The sequence below is a fragment of the Uranotaenia lowii genome, chromosome 2 (assembly GCF_029784155.1).
Source record: "Uranotaenia lowii strain MFRU-FL chromosome 2, ASM2978415v1, whole genome shotgun sequence".
In the NCBI taxonomy this organism is placed as follows: domain Eukaryota; kingdom Metazoa; phylum Arthropoda; class Insecta; order Diptera; family Culicidae; genus Uranotaenia; species Uranotaenia lowii.
The window spans coordinates 318,600,267-318,613,255 of NC_073692.1; the positions used below are offsets into that span (position 1 = coordinate 318,600,267).

Here is a 12,989-nt window from a genome sequence, read left to right on the forward strand (position 1 = left end):
TTTGCCTTTCCAGTGATCATCGTTCCTGTTGTGCTTCTGAATCAGCCGACTCGATTAACATTTACTATCAGAATGTTGGTGGTGTCAATTCTTGCTTGATTGACTATTTCCTCGCCACTTCGTGTTCCTGCTACGACATTATCGCCTTTACCGAAACATGGCTTAACAACCGCACTCTATCTAGTCAGGTTATCGGCTCTGATTACGCAGTGTTTCGTTGTGATCGAAGTCCACTCAACAGCAAAAAGTCGACCGGAGGCGGTGTGTTACTTGCCGTTAAATCTAAACTCCCCGCCATGCTTATTGAAGACGATTCTTGGGTTAATCTGGAAATTCTTTGGACCCGCATTGATCTTGGAGATCGGAAACTTTATGTTTGCGCAGTGTACGTGCCTCCTGATCGTTCCAGTGACCTGGTTGTAGCCGATTCTTTTCACGTTGCCTCTTTAAAGTCAGTTCCATTTGCTCTCCTGAAGATGACATCCTCGTCATCGGCGACTTCAACATGCCTGGCTTGAAATGGTGCTCTTCACAAGGCGGCTTTCTGTTTCCAGATCCTGCGCGTTCTTCTTTCACGGCGCCCTGCAGTGTCTACTTAGATGCCTTAAGCACTGCGACTCTACGTCAGATAAATAACATTGAAAACGAGAACGGCAGGATGCTTGACCTCTGCTTTGTTAACGAAGGGTTCAGGACTCCGACGATCAATTTAGCTCCCGCTCCACTCGTCAAAGCTGTCCTACATCATCCAGCTCTAGTGGTCTCACTCGGTGCCGCTAGGTTATATTCTCCCATTGAGAAAACGTCTTACTATAAAGATTTCAAGAATATGGATTTCGAAGCTATATCGCGGGTTCTGGAATCCATTGAATGGGAAGTCGAGCTCGATCTTTCTGATCCCAACGCAGCTGCAGAGACATTTACGAATATCCTTGGTTACACCATCGATCGCCATGTGCCGAAACGTAGCGTAGGTGCTAATCTACGGACTCCGTGGGTCACTAAAGAACTGCGGCAACTCAAGACAGCTAAAAAACGTGCTCTTCGTAACTATAACAAGCACAAGTCGCTCTACGCTCAGAACGAATACCGCAAACTGAACTCGGCATATAAAAAGACCAGTAAGCGCTGCTACCAAAATTATCTTAATCGGCTACAGCGAAACTTCAAGACCAGTCCGAAAAAATTTTGGAAGCACGTAAAAAACCAGCGGAAAGAAATAGGGCTCCCGTCTCACATGTTTCTGGACAACAACACAGCTGATTCTGACCCCGAAATTTGTGAGCTCTTCGCCGGGAAATTCTCAAGCGTCTTTACAACTGAGGGCATTTCTTCAGAGCAACTAACCAGGGCTGTCCGGAATATTTTACCTCTAGGTTCATCTTTGAATGGATTCCTTATTGAAGATGCAGCCATCTTGAAAGCGACAGCAAAGTTGAAAAATTCAACCTCTACGGGCCCGGACGGTATACCAGCAACTTTTTTAAAACGTTTTATGCCACTTTTGCTGACTCCCATCAAATATATTTTTCAATCATCGCTGGACAACGCAATTTTTCCCTCATTGTGGAAGGAAGCTCATATGTTTCCTGTCCACAAAAAAGGGGACAAGCGAGATGTTAGCAACTACCGTGGGATATCAGCTCTATGCGCGATATCCAAACTCTTTGAACTGGTTGTTATGGATCCTATTTTCTCGTTCTGCAAGCCTCACATTTCCAACGACCAGCATGGATTCATGCCGAAACGATCCACAACTACCAACTTACTGAGCTTCACATCTTTCATTCAAGACTGCTTTGCCAGGAAGACCCAAACTGACGCCATTTACACTGATCTCTCTGCTGCGTTCGACAAGGTGAACCATGATATTGCTATTGCAAAGCTCGGACGCTTAGGATTCTGTGGATCTCTTCTGGATTGGTTCCGGAGTTATTTAATGGGACGGAAATTATCCGTTCGAACTGGTGAATCCTTCTCCAGGCAATTCCCTGCCCCTTCAGGTGTGCCCCAAGGAAGCCATTGAGGACCGATAATTTTCGTAATCTACTTCAATGACGCACTCTCGCTTCTGGACGGCACCAAACTCGCTTATGCTGATGACCTCAAACTTTTTCACGCCATAAACAACCAAGACGACATCGACTTTTTACAGCAGCAATTTTCCGAATTTGCTCACTGGTGCGACATTAACTGCCTGCCTTTGAACCGCAGCAAATGCTCGGTTATGACATTTTCCCGTAAGCGGCACACTCTTCATGCTGAGTACATCCTTGGAAGCGATACCATCACCCGAGTCGAACACATCAACGATCTAGGAGTTATCCTCGATCAACGGCTGGAGTACAAGACTCACACGAACTATGTTGTTGACAAAGCTTCTAGAAACCTTGGATTCATGTTTCGCATGGCCAAAGACTTTAAAGACGTGTACTGCCTTAAAAGTCTTTATTGCTGCATAGTTCGTTCCATCCTCGAGTACGCATCAGCTGTCTGGTGCCCCTTCTATCAGAACGGAGCTGAACGAATCGAGGCTATCCAGCGGCGCTTCCTGCGGTATGCACTACGTCACCTGAATTGGCACGATCCGTTTCGTCTGCCAAGCTACGAAAATCGTTGCCGCCTCATAGATTTGGATACGCTTCAAGTTCGTAGGAACGCTACTCGAGCTCTGGTTGTGGCTGACCTGCTGACATCAAGAATTGACTCTCCCACGCTGCTGGAGGCTGTCCCTCTTAGTGTACGACCCCGAGGATTAAGAAACCAGCATTTGCAGCTTTACGTTCCCATTCGTCTGAACAACTATGGGGCCAACAGCGCTTTTGTGGGAATCTTAAAAACTTTTAATCGTTTTGCTGAGCATTTTGACTTTGACGTTTCGAGAAATGTGTTCCGAAGGAAAATATTAGACGTGTCTAGAACTGTGTCGAGTGGATTTTAATTTTAGAAAGTTAATTAGGATTAAGTTATCATTTGGATCAACATGTGATCCGTTGATTTTTTATACAAATAAACAAATAAACAAATAAACCCCTACCCCCCTCTCCGTGGACAAGCGTGGACATTTCCATACCCCCCTCCCCCCCTAAGTTGTCCACGTGGTATGTGAACGGCCCCTTGATATAGATTTATCTCTTAAACGCCTATTTTCGTTCATTAGTAAACAAACAAAGTTTGAATCGCTTTTTTTACAAATTGCGGGGCAATTAGATATCTAATTTTTTCGCTCTCCGCAGATGTGGTATGCTTACAAGCATAACTCCAATGTTTTAAATTTAATAATGAAACTATTATCGACAAAACTAACTACAGTCGAATCTGGATAAGTAAGAGTCCAATGAACTGAACGTTTTTTCTCGTTTATATGTCTTATGTAAAAATTGTATCGAAAACAAGCTCCTGTCTTTACCCTGATACAGAATAATATCTCACATTCAAACGATTAAAGTTCAGCCCTGTCTTATACACGATTTTCTATATTTTCACGAATCTTTAGTTCAAATGACTAGGGCACTACTAAAGTTTTTAATTGTTTTGTATAGAAAAAACCCGATTTAATACACTTGACAGTGGATTGTAGCCTTTCTTACAGCCTGTAAATTATATTTGGATACATTTGACACAAAACAATAAACAAATAATAGATTTATAAATTCTGAACTATGATTTAAGAATTTTAAGCGCATAGTCAATCCAAAATGAACTTAAGAAATGAAGATTCAAAGTTTTTTATAGGATCAAAGTATTTTGATATAATCATTACTTTCATACAAATAACATTATTTGCAACTAATAAAAGATTTTAGAATGACTGGATTCTGGAATATCTTGTTTGATCCCGTTTCTATGACATTATAATCTCACTCAATTTATTACTTTTGGAGTTATAGGTTATTTTTAAAATGGAAGGGGTAAAAATTAAGAATACAATCTTAAAAAGATACCTGACCATGTATTTCAAATAATTCATCCTCTCAAGTAAAGGAAACAAATACATTATTGATAAAATTATTGGATAAAATTACAATTGATAGATTTTACTAGAATGCTGCATCGATGGAATTAACTTAAAAAGATAAAGATATTGACAATTTTGAATTGATAATATTTTTAATTATGTCATTTTACCAATTTTGTCAGTTTTGTTAATTCCGCAATTATTTTCTATCTTGTCCATTTGATCACTAATGTTAATTTGGTCAATTTTTTTAAATTTTGTCAATTTTGTAAATTTTGTCAATTTTGTAAATTTTGTCGCTATTGTAAAATTTGTAATTTTTTTCGATTTTGTCAAATTTGTCAAGTTTGTCACATTTGTCAATTTGGTCGATTTAATCAATATTGTCAATTTTATGAATTTTGCGAATTTTGTTGATTTTGTCGATTTTATTAATTTTGTCACTTTTGTCAATTTTATTAAATTTTGTCAATTTGGTCAATTTTGTCAATCTTGTCAATTTTGTCAATTTTGTCAAATTTGTCAAATTTGTTCAGATTTGTCAATTTTGTCAATCTTGTCAATGTTGACAGTTTTGTCAATTTGGTCAATTATGTCAATCTTTTAATTTTTTTTTTTCAATGTTGGCAATTTTGTCAATTTTGTCAATTCTGTCAATTTAGGCAATTTTGTCAATTGTGACATTATTGTTGATTTTGTCGAAATTGTAAATCTTGTCAATTTTGTCAATCTTGTCAATTTTGTCAATTATGTCAATCTTGTAAATTTTGTCAATTTGGTCAATTTTGTCAGTTTAGTCAATTTGGTGAATTTTGTCAGTTTTGCCAATTTGGTTAATTTTGGCGATATGGTCTATATTGTCAATCTTATCAATTTTGTCAATTTTGTCACTCTTGTCAATCTTGTCAATTTGGTCAATTTTGTCAGTTTTGTGAATTTTGCCAATTTAGTTAAATTTGTTTTTGGTCAACCTTGCAGAAATAGTTAATTCGTATTTATGTGCATGTTTCAGAAAATTCCCAAATGCTTGAAACTCTAGTATGGAGGACTTGGTGGCGCTACTGTTTGGATTGGCTCCCAAGCCGTTATCGTCAGACACCAACCCCAACAACAATACGCAACAATTGCACAGGTTTTTCTATGCGAACGAAAAGCTTTCATCGCACAACGTTAGATCTGAAAAGGGAACGAAAAAACTAGCTCGAGAGCTTAAAGCTCGAGAGGATTGAGTAGCATTTGTCTAATTAGATTAAATTTGCTTCCACGGGCGAAATTCTCTCCTGTCGTTCGTGCATAGGAAAAAGCTTCCTGAGCACGAACGGCACGAGAGAAGAGACGCATGTCGTTTTCCCCTTCTCAGAGTAATCTGTGCTTGAGAATCTATCGAATCGAATCTATCGATGGGACTTGCTATCATTATAGAAATATGCGATGTGAGGGTGTAGGCCCTATACAGCTTGATTCGTAGTTTCTGATTACTTGATCATGATTTCGGGGACTTCAGCCTTATACCGTATTTTTTTTTCACCTGGAGGCAATCCAGAGTAGAGGTGGGCAAAACGGCTCATTTCAATGAGCGGCTCATTTCAATGAGCGGCTCAGAGCCGTTCGCTCAATTCAATGAGCCGGTTCATTTGAACGGCTCAAAAATGAACCGTGTCACGCGGCTAACACTGGAGCCGTTCACATACCACGTGGTCAACCTAAGGGAAGGTGGTGGTGGGGGGGGGGGGGGGGGGGGTGGTTTGGAAATTTCCATGTAGAGGGGGGTAGGAGTTTGAGTCATGTCCACGTGGACATACTCACTCCATAAATATTTTTGAACAATGAATAAATATTATGAAATTGTAATTAATATTTTAAAATATCTAGCATTTTAATGAAAATTATAAATAACTTTTTTTAAAAGTGCTAAATTCAAAGCAGCATTACGTATTAAACTTCTACTACGAATATAAACTCGAGATTAATGTTATAAAAAAACATGTTCAATTACACAGAAACATGTTCGCTGGAGTCCTCAATTTTCGTTCATTTATCTCTAGCACACTTTAGCAGCTTTCTCACATTATCCAAATTAAAGTTAAAATTACATTATAGGCTCACATTTTTCGAGTGTCTGAATTTTGTTAATTTTGTATACGAATACGTATACGGAACACGAGATATGGCTGAAAAATCAAAGAATCCAGCGCATCCCTCTTTTGTGTGTTGATCTGCTTTTGCTTCAAATTAGCAGCTTTTGGTTCTTCGCCCATCAAATCACAGGTAACATAGACTGAGGAGCGAAGAACAGCAGAAAGCCGTTCAATCGTTCTCTCGAACCAAAGGAACCGTGCTGGGTGGTGGTTCAAAAAAGAGTCGAAAAACGGCTCGCAAAAGAACGGCTCGAAAAAGAACGGCTCAAAAAAGAATCGCTCAAAAAAGAACCGCTAAAAAAAGAACCGCTCAAAAAAGAACCGCTCAAAAAAGAACCGCGACTCGCTCAACTCTGGTTCACAATCTGAACGGCAAGAGCGGAGTATGGAGAGCCGTTCAATTTGATCAAATAAACGGCTCGGCTCGGATGCTCTGTCGGTTTTTTTTTTCGAGCCGTCCTGTAGCTCTTTTTTAACCACCCACCACCCACCTCGGTTCTTTTGGTTCGGGAGAGCGAACGAACGGATTTCTGCTGTTCTCCGCTCTTCAGTTTGTGTTGCTTGTTTGGTGATGGGAGAGCAACCAAGAGCTGTTTATTTGAACCGGCTCTTTTGGAAAAAACGAACGAACCGTGACTCGTTTGATTCGAAGAACGGACGGCTCTCCACTTTCTGCTCTTGCATATTGTAGCGGTTAAATATTTCAATCGGTGTTGAGCGGCGGGTCACGGTTCATTTTTGAACCGCGGCTCTTTTTTTAAGAGCCACGGGTCGTTCGTTCTTTTTGAAGAACCGGTTCAAATGAGCGGCTCTTGAGCGCTCGCGCATCACTAATCCAGAGGCAACCCGCTTAACAAAATAAATGCTTGGAATGCTTGAAAGAATGCTTGGATTTCAAGCATTCTTCAAGCATTCCTCCCATTGAATTCAAGCATTTAATGGCCCAACCGATTCTACTTGAAATGAATTTCCCGATTCTGAATGACAGCTTACGCACACAAACGCAAGCTTGGTTTGTTTACATTTTGTGTAAATGTATTAGTGCACACGAAAAAATCGCTTGTATGTATGTGTGTTAGCTCAAAAACGGAATTTTGGGAAGGTCTCATACCAAATGAAAGATTCTTATCAATTTTAAGCTTATATTTATTTTCAATAAAAATACATTTATTTTCAATAACAAAAACGGAAACGGTTTTCGCACCGGAGCTTATGATTACCAAGTCAGTGCCTGGCCTCATGGGGCCACGAATAAACTGTTGCTGCTACGAGCGTGAACTATCCGGTGGGTCCTGGCTTCGGCGATGCTCGTTGCTGGAGTTGGATCCCGTGCGATCCCGTTACCTCTCCAAGGCCCACGGCTCGCGCTCCGTGGCGGCCTGCTTCTGGAGTTGAAGCTCATAGTCGGCGGCCGCTGCTGCAGCTAGAGCAGCTGAAATATTAAAAAAAAAGGTAATGGAACAGCTCTTACTCGGACAAAAATAAGACAACCTCAAGTCGATTTTTCCCGCCGTTTCTCCGCTCCCTTCTCGCGTTTCTGTTCCACGGCTGCTTCCTCCCGCGCCCTTTCCTTTTCCCGGGCCCGTTCTTCATGTTTGTTTTCCTTGGACAGCTGTTCAACTCCTCCTGGGAAACGTGACTTTGATCTAAAAAAAAAAAAAGAAATAACGAGAACTAATAACATCTAAAGTTAAATTTCAAAGTAATTGTATTACATTAGCCATGTTGGCCATCCGGGAAGATTTCCTTGGTACCGAGCAGTACCCAAAATGGGGAAGCCACCCGCACCACTTCATTGGTCAACGGATCTAAGTGGGCACGCGTTTAGGGATCCAAGTTTCCCCTGGGAGCTTGATCGCTAAAAGTGGTGATCAGATTTTGATTTGTCTAAGGGCAATCTCCAGGCTGCTGATGTGAAGCAAAGATTGTTGTTCCTAAAATGCAGGATTATGCAATTTCTGGGAGGGCAAACATAAAATTAAAGGTTTGAATAGTTTGCAATATTTAGTCACAGCCTAATCTGGTGACTTCAAATAGAAGCTTATAAGACGCAGTTGCAAAATTTCAATCAACCTTCGCACCCTGCTCAACTCCTGCTGGGACACGTAACTTGGATCTAAAAAAAACCAACGATTAATAACATCTTAAGTTAATTTTCGAAGTAATTGTATTACTACCAGCCATGTTGAACTTAGTGATCGGTTGATCCGGGACGATTTCCTTGGTATCAATCAGTACCCGAAATGGGGAAGGTACCCTCACTTCATTGGTCAACGGATCGATGTGAGCTCGCATTTTGGGATCGAAGATTCTGAATTTTCATTTCTCCAAGGGCAAACTCCAGGATGCTGATGTGAAAACTGGTATCCGTTAGGAGGTGTTTAGAGATACGTGGAACCTTTGTGACTTCACTGCCACCTGCCGTATTTCCTAGGAGCAGTTCAATACAAACCCAGTGAACGCATGGCTTACCGCAGCTTACGAAATGCAGGATGGTCTGTAACCCGTAACAGTAACCAGTTATTCTGTCCTTAAGCTCGATTCTCGTAGGGCCGTAACAAGGCTTGTTGATTACATATTTATGTTGATGTTGATCTGACGCCAGCTTCGTGGCAAGTGACCCGAGTGCCTGCTCAACTAAATGTGAAGCTAAAATTTCTGCCGCCGAATCAATTAACTTTCAATCGGAGCTCATTGCATGTCGTGGAAACCGAAGTCCAAGGTTATATCCAGCAGGATGGGTATCACGTTCCTGGAGGTCTCCGGGAGAAACGAGAACAAACATCTTCGGTGCTGAAACCCTGCATAGTTTCGAAGATTATTTCCATCAACCAGCAATTCCCGAGAGCCACCGACCGGTACCAAGCCTGCTTCCACGCCAATTCCATGGAACGTTTCTGAGGAAATATTGAGGAAGTGTTAGCAATTTAGATTAAATTGTTTAGTTAGGCAGCATAGTCACAGCGAAAATACCTTTCCTTCCAGGTTTGTATCCAGTGCCGGTATTACCACCTTGACTAGCAGCTTGTTTCCTTCAGATTATGCACCACGTCGTCATAGTTTGTCTTCGTCCTAGCAAAATATCCAACAAATAGCTATCCCGCAGATCGGCGAACATTACCACATACTTGTGAGCCACCGAAAAATAGAAAGTAACCGCACAATCCAAAAGGTCACAAATGAACAGCCGATCAAATAGGGTAGTACAGGGAATGTTGGGCGGCACACTTGACCACTCGCGCCAGATTAGCAGCCCTGTGGTTGTTGTTGCTGTTGCTGAAGGTGTTGTTGCATCTCGAGAGCAATGCTGTAAAAATAGTAAGCTTGTGAATACTGTTAAATTACTTATAATTATTTGACAAGCTTTACTTCGAAGCCACTCTTGTGGCGGCCAAGCACGATAAATTAAGACCCACAGAAAGCAGGAAAATGGCTGAATCCAGAAAGGCGTGGAAAGCAGCCAAAATAATTTAGAACGCTGGCTGTTTTAGAATGTGGTTCAAACGTCCGCTGAAAAGAAAAAAAAATTAAGAATGTAATGTATGAACAAGACAATCTTATATATAAATATATCTATATAAAATGTTTTTAAATGCATTTTTCTTACCATTTTTCGGGAGCTGATGAAATTTTTGCTGCAACGATGACTGCGATTCAAACTAAGATGGCCAATGAAGCGAGCACATTCCGAGGTGCTACAGCATCACGCACACTATGAAAATGAAAACGAACCAGATGAACATTTATGTGTTATACACGAGGATGGTTCATCCTGCGTGTATAGCATACAAATGAACAACACAAATACTTAAGCATAACTGGCTTTACAGATACACGCTGAAAATCCAAACAACAACTTTTGGCACATAACGGTACTCTACGCTGTGAATAATCGATTCAAGACTTTATGACAGGAAGCGGGAACCTAGGTTCGCTCTAACTGCTGTCATCGTGCTCATTTATTGCTCGAGAGGCAACCTAGGTTCGCTCGAAAACCGGACGGAGTCGCCCTGAGAAGAAAGTCAGTTTTGCGAGAAGTTCACCAATACTCTCAACGTTGTTGTCAAAACATTAAACAGCTGTTTTTGGCTGAAAGCAAAACAGTTGAAATAATGAACGGGAAAATTATTATTGCCGCGATTTTGAACCTCTAAGCCAAGCAAAATCGTACTATCTGCTGTCCATGTGCAATCCGGACACGAAACAAGGCAATCCGGATGTGAAGAACCGAGTGAAGAAATCCAGAAGGGAGAACAAAATGACAGCTGCATGTAAACATTGCGCTCGTTCTCACGCACACCTACGTATGGAATAACTCGAAACCCGAAAGTTCCTTTTTTATCCGGACGGTTCCAGAGCCAAATCCGGAATCAAAAAAAAATACGCCATTAGAAATATCTTGCATACCGTTAGGCTAATGGTTGAACTGAATAGTAAACATATAATTGGTTTGTAAACATTTTACTACAATTGTCCCATATCTATAATTTAGTCATGGCTAGTTTTTACAACTTTTCAGAGTTCTATGAACATAATATTTAATGCATTTCGTCTGTTCTATAACTTTTATCATGTTTGTAAATATTGCCAGATATGTCTGTTTTTTAAACTTTTGTCTGATTTTAAATATTTGTCTGCTCTCTCAATTTCAATCTTGTCAATTTGGGCAACTTTTTCGAATTACTCATTTTTTTCAACTTCGTCAATTTTGTCATTCATGTCAGTACTGTCAATTTTTAATTTTGACAATTTTGCCAGTTAGGTCAATAAAGTTAATTTTGTCGATTTTGTCATTATTTTCAATCTTGTCAATTTTGTCAAACTTTTTAAATTTTGTCAATTTTATCATTTTTGTCAATTTTGTCCGTTTTCTCAATTTTGTTAATTTCGTAAATCTTGTTAATTTTGACTTTTTTTTTTCTTTTTTGTCAATTTTGTCATTTTTTTTTTCAATTTTTACAATTTTGTCAACTTTGATATTTTTGCCAACTTTGTCATTATTGTAAATGTTGTCAATTTTATGAATTTTGTCACTTATTTCGTTTTTGTCAATTTTGTCCGTTTTGTTAATCTTGTCAATTTTGTCAATCTTGTAAATTTTGTCAATTTGTCAGTTTTTTCCAACTTTGTCAATCTTTTCAACTCTGCCAATTTTAAGAATTTTGTCAATTTCGTCAATTCGGTCAGTTTTGTCAATTGAATCAATTTTGTCAATTTTGTCTTCCTTGACAATTTTTAAAATTCTTTCACTTTTGTCAATTCAGTCGATTTAGTCAGTTTTGTCCATTTTATCAATTTTGTCAGTTTGGATAATTGCGTAGAATTGGTCAATTTCATCATTTTTGTAATTTTTTTCAATTTGTCAATCTTGTCAATTTTGTCAGTTTTGTCATTTTTGTCAGTTTTGTCAATTCCGTCAATTCTGTTAGTTTAGTCTATTATGTCAATTTGTCAAATGTGTCAAATTGGTCAATGTTTTTTTTTTTTTTATTTGACAATATTGGCGATTTTATGAATATTGCTATTTTATGAATTTTGCTATATTTTTTTAATTCCGACGATTTTATTGATTTTATCATATTAATCATTTTTGACAATTTTGTTCAGATGTTGATCTTGGTAAATTTTCTCAATATTTTATTTTTTTCAATTTGTTAATTTTGTCAATATTGTGAGTTATGTCAATCTTGTCAATTTCGTTATTTTCGTCAGTTTTGTCAATTTATTTCATTTTGGTCCGTTCTGTCAATTTTGTTAATTTTGTGCGTTTTGTAATTTTTGTCAATCGTGTTAATTTTGTAATTTTGGTCAACTTTGTAATTTTTGTCAGTTTTAACCAATTTTGTCAATTTTTTAATTTTGTCATTTTTATCATTTTTGTCAATTTTGTCTTGTTTGTCATTGTTGTTAATTTTGTCTGTTTTGTCATTTCTGTTAATTTCGTCAATTTCGTCAGTTTTGTCAATTTTGTCAATCTTTTATAATTTGTCAATCTTTTAAAATTTGTCAATTTTCTCAGTTTTTTCCAATTTTGTCATTTAATGTCAATTCTTCTTATTTTTAGAATTCTGTAAATTTTGTCAGTTTCGTCGTCAATTTTGTCAATTTACTAGGACGTCTTTTTTATCAGTTTTGTCTGCCTTGTCAATTTTGCAAATTCTGTCAATTTCGTCAATCTTGTTTATTTGATCGATTTTGTCAGTTTTATCAATCCTTTTTATCAAAACTTTGTTAAATTTTTCCAATTTTGTCATTTTTGTCAGATTGGACAAGTTAGTAATTTTTTGCATTTTTGTCAATTTTGTAAATATTGTCAAGTAAGTCAGTTTTATCAATTTGGTCAATTTAGTCATTTTTATGAATTTTGTCTATTTAGTCAATTTTGCCAATCTTGTAAATTTTGTCAGTCTTATCAATTTTGTCAATTTTACCATTTTTGTCAAATTAGTCAAATATGTCAAATATGTTAAATTTGACAATTTTGTCGATTATATCAAATTGTTAATCAAATGAAATTTGCGAATTTGGTAAATTTTGACGATTTTATCGGTTTTATCAATTTTGTCATATTTCTCCATTTTGTCAATTTTGTCGATTTTGTTCAGTTTTATCAATTTTGTTAATCTTGACAATTCTGTTTATTTGGTCAATTTTGTCAAATTTTCAATTTTGTCAATCTTGTCAATTAGGTCAACTATGGCAATTTATTCAATCTCGTCAATTTTTTCAATCCGATCAATGTTGTTCGTTTTGTCAGTTTTGTTTATTTTGTCAATTCGGTCATTTTTGTCAATTTTGTCCGTTTTTCAGTTTTGTAAATTTTTTAAATTTTTTTAATTTCTCTCTTTTGTCATTTTTTCAGTTTGATCATTTTTTTTCATTTCTTTCGGTTT

The 12,989-nt window shown here is 37.9% G+C and overlaps 1 protein-coding gene and 2 long non-coding RNA genes across 3 annotated transcripts in view; 1 reads left to right on the top strand and 2 right to left on the bottom strand.

Moving 5' to 3' along the window:
* The window catches only part of LOC129744723 (nyctalopin-like), a 481,144-nt gene that overhangs the window by 310,397 nt on the left and 157,758 nt on the right, over positions 1-12,989 (top strand). The window lies entirely within an intron of this gene.
* On the bottom strand, positions 7,605-8,557 carry LOC129744725 (uncharacterized). Its single transcript, XR_008736980.1, has 3 exons — positions 8,274-8,557; positions 7,812-8,212; positions 7,605-7,742 (listed from the first exon to the last, which is right to left on the bottom strand). It is a non-coding gene; the product is annotated as an uncharacterized LOC129744725 (long non-coding RNA).
* LOC129744726 (uncharacterized) lies at positions 9,087-9,806 on the bottom strand. The gene is made up of 3 exons (XR_008736981.1): positions 9,704-9,806; positions 9,466-9,606; positions 9,087-9,403 (listed from the first exon to the last, which is right to left on the bottom strand). It is a non-coding gene; the product is annotated as an uncharacterized LOC129744726 (long non-coding RNA).